Source organism: Limulus polyphemus, unplaced genomic scaffold (assembly GCF_000517525.1).
Source record: "Limulus polyphemus unplaced genomic scaffold, Limulus_polyphemus-2.1.2 Scaffold1298, whole genome shotgun sequence".
NCBI lineage: Eukaryota > Metazoa > Arthropoda > Merostomata > Xiphosura > Limulidae > Limulus > Limulus polyphemus.
Window position 1 is genome coordinate 137,170 of NW_013666908.1, and position 8,025 is coordinate 145,194.

The window sequence follows — 8,025 nt, forward strand, 5'->3', positions numbered from 1 at the left end:
GTGAGAGATTGAAAATCAACTGAGAGAAGTGAATATTCCAGTCTGATAATTTTATGATCATATTACAACAACGTCCATTTTGGATGGCTCATACGTAGTTTTAGACATCTATAATGCAGCGAAGAGTGACATCATCCGCTCCATATTCCGCTTAACGATAGAATACATTACAATAGTAAGGTTAACAAAAAGCTTAAAGCCTGACACATTCTTTTCGTCTAAAGCTTATAAATAAGTATTAAAGCCTGAACTAAAAATTTTAAAAATGCATAAATAAAGATACGAAGTTCGTTGTTTTTTAATGTCTACTTTTCAAAATGTCACGAATCCACATATTTACACCCATTTAGTCATTACCGTTTATTATGTGGGAGATCAGTATTTCAGATATCACACTATAAAAACTGGCAATATTTACATTCTTTGTAACCACAAAAAGTAATAATAAAATATCTGATAATACCAGGAGAAACAGTATATTACACTTTTTTTATTAATATTAGAAATATATATTAATTTTTTTCCTAATGAGCTTATTAAATTGCAGAGGGCTTTATGTCTAACAAAGGCTGCGTTAGCCAATAAACGTTTTTTTATAGTGCTAGTTTTATTATTTCGCGCAATTATATTATTGATAATTCTAATTAATACAAGTACTCGCCAGAAAACAAGGTAAGTTTCTATAAGTTCACTTGTGTTTTCTCGTCTTAAGGAATTTTTCATTGGAAGATATAACTGAAAATAAGCATAAATGTGGTCTTTAGACTTTACTGTAGTTAACTGATCAATACCGTTAGTAATAGTACTAGTCACTCCCTACTGCCATTATGCAGTACTAGCAATACCATTACTAGTATGCGCTTATGTCGGCGCGAAATTAGTTCAGAAAAATCAGCATTTTAAAGTTTTAAATAAACTATATCCACTCCACGTCTCCTTTATAGCAAAGGGATACGCTAGGTCATTGTTTTGATTGAGACTAGTTATTTCAGTTTTATGTGACTTTGCATTGTTTTCCTTGTACAGATCGCACAAATATGATTTGGGGTATACTTGTAATAGATGGGATTCACCACTACAGTGCTGGTCTTTGACAAGGCGTTAATTATCTCATTTTCAGTCTTATGACTGATATCCTAATTCATTATGATAAGTTTATAATCTGAGGAGATTATAAGTTGTAATTTGTAGTACCAGTGACTGAGTGAGTAATGATTGTAAATTTGCTTGTTTTCATCAATTTCTCCTTAACTGAAGAAATCATGACAGGCATTAGTTTGGGCAGAAGATTTTAATATTATGATGAATTAAGCAGTTTAAAAGGGATAATTATGTGAACTAAAAACGTAGTAGTACTATTATTGTTAATCTAACCATTACTCAGTATTAGGAGGTGATATAATGTAAAGGGATAAACTCATAAAGGCTAACTAAATAACCTGAAATTTGCATGGTTTGATTTATGTTACTATAGTAATTAAAGCTCAGTTTGGCATAGTCTAAACAGTAACTATAATAATATAATCTACTGATAAATTATGTACATTTGCTGTTCCATACCTGTTCCAACTCACTTAATAAAAACACGACATGATACCAGTACTGTGGCAATTGAACACAGAAAATGTATATTTACTTCAAATAGCTAGTTGGTATTTGATTACATTTTTCTATTACAGAGGGTCCTAAACTGAGGTCATGGAACATCTGAGGGGTTAAGATATGATTTCAGAGGATCATAGCATATACATAAATTTTCATTTCCAAATGACTCAGAAACTTCAAATATTTCATTCATTGTGTAAACAAATTATAGTGATAAAAGTTAGTTACTTATGCAGGGGCCTACAGCATGCCAAATGTCATTGTATACTTTGCAAATAAAAAATTTAGGACCCACTGGTTTATTGCAACAACTTAATTGTACAACTGAGTGTGCAATGATAATTTCATAATTGTTAATCTTTTCTGACATTCTCACAAATACTACATAAGTACTTTTTGTCTTGATTAAATACTGGATTTTTTTTTTTTCATCTAGTTATTGCTCTTAAATTAGACATTTATTAATATTTGGGTCATGATCAACTGTGTACATTCAGTATTTGGTTTCTTGTTATAATGCATCATACTGGTGGAATAACATGCTCTCTTATTGTGTACGTTGGATATGTGCTTAAACTACAAATAATTTCTAATGTCTTTTATATAATTATGTTGTGGGTGGAAATATACAAGAAAAATAAAAAGATTTTAGTTGCATTTATGTGAAAGTCCATTCTATTTTGTAAAATTAATCCCATGAACAATTGCAAGTAGAGTTGTTAAACTTACCACAGAATTGAATAAATGTGATGTTAAAAATATGTTAGGAGAAAAAAACCCTTGTAAAAAATAAGAGTAAGATTATGAGTTCTATCTACAGAATTTTGTAATATTGAACAAATTGTATTGTGTCTGATAAGCCATGAATAGTAAATTGTAGAAATATTAGTGTTAGGAAATGGAAAATTAGTGTCTTTCAAGTTAAATGTGTCTTATTACAAATCTTGTAATTGAACTTTGATGACAATACTTAATGTACATAGAATTGGTCCAATGGATTGGCCCCGTATTGGAGAAGGAATATTGACTGTAATTTTGGATTTTCTATGTGTATCTCCACAAAATAAGGGAAGCTTTTGTAAAATGTACAAGTCTGTTGTACACAAAATATCAGATGTTAAAATATTAATATTCAAGACTTGTATTCAGACTCTTGACAAGTCAACTACAAGGTGATGTTCATGTAAAGAATGAAGATACTTTTGTCCATTGTACAATTTGCATATTGCCTTTGAATAACAGCTAGAACCTCTGAAATACATATCTACAGTATTTTTATTATCACTGTATCTTGTATTTGGTATTTCCTCTTCCGTGAACTGTCACTAAATCAGCAATATAGTGTGAAATGAATAGTTGATAACTCTTACATCAAATACATAATACCAAGTTGAATGGCACTCTAAAAAAGTTCATTAATTTCACTGTACCTACAAGTGTGACTAATGTGTAAAGCTTTGTTATTGTTCATTTCATTAAGTTGTGAATAAAAATTCAAGTTCAAATAAAAATAGATCCGCTGCATGCAAGCTGTAGTTACTAACTTGAGAACATGTTGGCCAGATTAGGAAGTTAAAAAGAGTACTAATGGGGATAATAATGGATTTCAACCTTTAGGTTGTGCAGATGAATTAAGAGAGGGATGGATAACAAAAAAAAGACAGATAAGGATGGGACTGGAAGCATAAGGTTATTGCTGTAGGTAATTTTTTAGCACAGCACGTGGATAGAATAGTCTATGGGGTAATTAGGAAAAAAAAGAGAATTAGATTATGCTCTCCAGGGACAGAGGTGGGAGATATGACTGACAGAGCAAGTAGAATAATAAAGGATACTAGCAATGATGCAATTTTGATAGTGCATATAAGGGCTAATGATGTAGGGAAAGGTAGATCAGAGGAGCTAATTGTTAAGTAGAAGGCATTCAAATAAAAGGGCCATAATAATGTAATGCTGTCAGGAATACTTCTGAGACTTAATTGTAGGGATGAAATTATAAAAAGGTCATTAGGGCTGGATTCTGTACTTAGGTTAGTATGTAAGGATGAGCAGGTTGGCTAGTTGTATTTGTGGGATCAGTTTAATGGCAAAAGGGAGCTTTTTAGAATGGATGGTTTGTAAAATCTATTAACTGCAAGGGTAGCTTTAAACTTGGACTAGACAGTGATGTGGGTCAGAATAATGAACAAAAAATAAGATATAGAGAAATATAGTGTAGGAACAAAGTACCGAAGTAGTTTTAATGGTAGGTAAACTGTTACTGTAATGCTAGAAGTATAAGAAATAAAGTGAATGACCTTAGAGCACTGCTTGGAACAGAAGAGTTTGATGTAATGGAAATAACGGAAACCTTGTTAAAAGTAGACAATTTTGGTGATCACAATTTCTTTGAAATATGGTGTTATAGTCTGTTTGATATAGATTGAGTACTAAAAACGGGGGAAGGGTTGTTTATATGTAAAATATGTGTTGCATCCTGTTCAAGTTGAGGATATCAAAGCTAATAACATTGAGGTTGATTCTGTTTAGATTTATGTTAGTGGTTATAAGGGGAAAAGGCTGTTACTTGGAATTTGTTATAGACCATGAGATGAAACTGATGAAATTAATGAGAAACTACAGTGGTATAAAGAATTCAGCTGTTAATGAGATTATGATTATGGAATAATTTAATGTCAGTGAAAGGAGGTTTTTTTTTTCAATTGTTTAGGAATCCTACTAGAAACAATGCTATTTTGATTTATTCTTAACTGTTAATATAGAAATTGGGTAGAGATTGGAGAAAATCTGGGTGCAAATGGTCATTCTTCAAAAAGATTTATTGTTTCGCTGCATATGAAGAGAAGGAATAATGAGATTTTTGTTCTAAACTTCAAAAAATGTAAATTTTGAAGAAATGAGACATAAATTATCTGTTGTAAATTAGGCATCTGAATTAATTGGAGATACTGAGCAAATGTAGAAAATTTTGAAAACAAATTCCTAAATATTCAAGATAAGTATGTTCCTTATAGAAAAGAAAAGGTGGCTGCAAGTAAAAAAACCAGCTTGGCTCATAAAGGTTATAAAAGATAAAAATCAAAGAAAAACATTATGAATTTAAAAAGTTTAAATTGTCTACAACAATGGGAGATTTGGAGGGTTATAGAAGATCAAGAGAGTTGGTCAAATGGGAAATTAAGAAATCAAAAAGATGATATGAAAAAAGTTTTATTTAAAAAAGGTTGGCTGAAGATATTAAAAAATTAATAGTCAGGTTTTCTTTAGTTAAATTACGGGTAAGCAAAATGTTAGGATAAGAGTAGGGCCTTCGAGAAATGATAAAGGAAGGCTAATATCTGATGAATATTGGATGGCTAGATTATTAAGTTCTACTTTTTCTTCAGTTTTTATTAATGAAGATTTTAGCAATATTCCTCAACCTAAACAGTTGCTAGATGGAAACAAGATGATCACTTTAATGCTGAGTTTGTTAAGAAAAAAATTGAGAATTTTAAAGAATGGTAAAGTGCCTTGGCCAGATGATACTTCCTTAAGGATTTTAAAGGAGCTTAGGGATTGGGTGTGTGAGCCACTTCCTACTATTTTTACTATGTCCTTGAATAGTGGGCAGGTGTCAGAAGATTGGAAGATGGCAGATGTTCATTCTTTTCAAGGGAGGTGATAATGATTGTTCTAGTAATTATAGACTTGCTAGTTTTACATAAGTGTTGGGAAAAGTTTTGCAAATTCTGATACAATACTTTACTTACACTCACATAATAGCTTTTCGTGATTAATGTTGCCCTCTATATGCTCAGTGTTTTTGTTTTTTTTTGGCTTGCCACTAGCCTTGATACTCCCACTTACCCCCACCTGTATCGTGCATAAAGCATACAACAACCTTCTACCAATAGGAGCACAACATACTCTCTTAGTGCAGCTGTCTCTCACTTGGATTACAAAGTCTATCTTCACTTCTAGAGTTGGCACTCAAGTGATTAGACATTTTGCTCACTGCTCTTTGAGTTTTCAAATTTGGTGAAATTTTGTTACTTTTGTACTTAGTTTTTAAATTTAAATGTTCAACTTCGATAACCTAACAGCAGTTCAGTAGGAGTTGAATGTTGTTAATGGAATTTTTTTTCTCTGTCTTTTGACAACTTATTTATTACCAAGACTTTTCATCTTGGTATACTTATCCGCTTCAAATTCAGTGATGAATTTGCAATTTGTTGTCACGATAACTTCAACTGCTATCACTACCATGGTTTATCTACCTGTTACTGTGACCATGGGTGTGATGTTACAGGGAACAAAATAATTTGGTAGATTTGATCAGCAGAAACATTTATATCAATATTGAATTTGATTAGCAAATATTGCTTAGCATCTTTTTAACATTCATCATTTTAACTCATTATGGCAATTAAATTCAGCACCAATAGTCTTAACTCTTTGTAAAGACATCCACTAACGAAAAAGAGGTAAATGGTATGTTTTTATTCTAATAACACTTATTCAGCTTCAAACCCTAATATTTAATTGTTCCATACATGGCACTTCATGAACAAAATAGTTCCTGGTATATAAAGTAAAATTTCAAAACTGCAAGAAATACCAAACACCTCAGCTGTTGCAAAATATGCAAAAATTGATTAACCAGAGAAAGAAGTGACTTGAAGATATTACAACTGAACAAGGTTGCCACAAATTTTTTTTCAAATTAATCCAGTTAACTTCTTTTTTTTTGGTGGGACCTCATCACTCTCTTCACAACATGGTCTCCTTAACTTTTTGAAGAATAAAATATATAGTGACTTTTCAGCAGAAATTACCCCTTTTGCTACGGGCATCCTTTACTGTGTATGTTACAGGGTTTTTAGTGAGTTACATTCAAAACTTAGTTAAACTACTTTTTGTTTGTTCATGTTATATCAATTAGTATAGCATAAAATTGAAGACGATAATCTATATTTTAATAGTATAGAAGTTTTCAGTTCTTAATTTTATAATTCAATATTAAAAAAAATCTTGAATTTCCCCTAGTGTGAGAAATGACATTTTTTCTCTAGGCATCGCCTCTTTTCCAATTTATTTATCACCTCTCCAAAAAAGTATGAAATTTAATGTAAATTGCTTATTATAGTATTGTCATCAATCAGATAAAGCATAATTTTCATAGCCTTCAGTTTTGTTTGGTTACAGAACCATCAAATAGAAAATCAGGCCCCTCTTGCCACATCAACCTGTCACATCCTCTCTTTCAGGATTTGTCAATAGTTCTCTCATACATTTAATACTATATTATTTTTAACCAATAGAAAGCCAAGGTTTTCATCTACTATCAAATGACACATTATATTACATTGTTTTCAGTACAAGCTTCATTCCAAAGGAAAACACATTGACTAGCTTGGATAAATTTGTAATGGCTATTGTCGCATAGTTAGAAAGCTATAAAAATTGTGATAGTTATGGGACATTGTCTGCTTTTTGCATGTTATTATTCTATGTTTTGGTACATTATTCAATTAAATAAACAATGTTTACTTCACTACTACCTTTAGTATAAAAAAAAGTAGGGTTAAGTGTCATCAACACTCCATAGCAAATAAATAGAAGGCCCAGGTAAGTACTTTATTTCTTATTTTTCATGTGTATTTTTTATTTATTATTACAAAGTTAACTAAAATGTGAAATAGGAAACTCTTTAGGCTAGTTCCTTAAGTGATTTACAACTTATATTATAATGGCTGAGTAGTACTAGTAGTTAGACATGATTCAAAGAGCAATAAAACAATAAACAGTATCAGTGACTATCTGGTTGGTACAGGACTGGTAGGGGCCAGGCTGTTTGATTTTGACCATGTGTGGTGACCTTATCTCTGTAGAATTGGGGGGATAGGTTGGTTCATTGTATAGAAAAAACTGTATGGATGGAAGAAAGCAAAGGTTTGTTGTAAATAGAATTCAGTCAAGCTAAATTAATGTCACAAGTGGGGTACCCTAGGGCTCAGAGTTAGGACCTTTGTTTTTTAGCTGTGGCACAGTGGCTCATAGAATGGCTCTGAGATTGTTTTCAAGTACAAACTTTTAGCTCATAGCACTGCCATCTCTTGACCAGTTTGATATCTAATTACAGTTTTGGACTCAGAAGATCAAACCCTTTTAATCAATGTATTTGACTACACTCAAGGTCTCACGGATTAATTTACTCTAATTCTGCCTAAAAGAATTTTAATTTGATGGTAGTCTGGTACAGATCCTGATTAGTAATAAAATCAAATTGGGTATATGTGTGCCCCATGTTTTGTATTGCTAGCACACAAAAATATAAGCTATAATATTTCTAGCCGCTTTGCCGCGGCTCATAGAACGGCTCTGAGTTTTTGTTGTTTTGTTTTTTCCAAGTACAAAATTTTAGCTCATAGCTCCGTC

The 8,025-nt window shown here is 31.6% G+C and overlaps 1 protein-coding gene across 2 annotated transcripts in view; it reads left to right on the forward strand.

Moving 5' to 3' along the window:
- The first annotated feature begins 555 nt into the window (after window positions 1–555).
- LOC106463005 (basic salivary proline-rich protein 1-like) overlaps window positions 556–8,025 on the forward strand; it is a 53,013-nt gene continuing 45,543 nt past the window's right edge. For both annotated transcript variants that reach the window (XM_013922971.2, XM_013922972.2), the window contains exon 1: window positions 556–672. The gene's annotated coding sequence lies outside the window, so the exon portion shown is untranslated. The remainder of the gene's footprint in view (window positions 673–8,025) is intronic.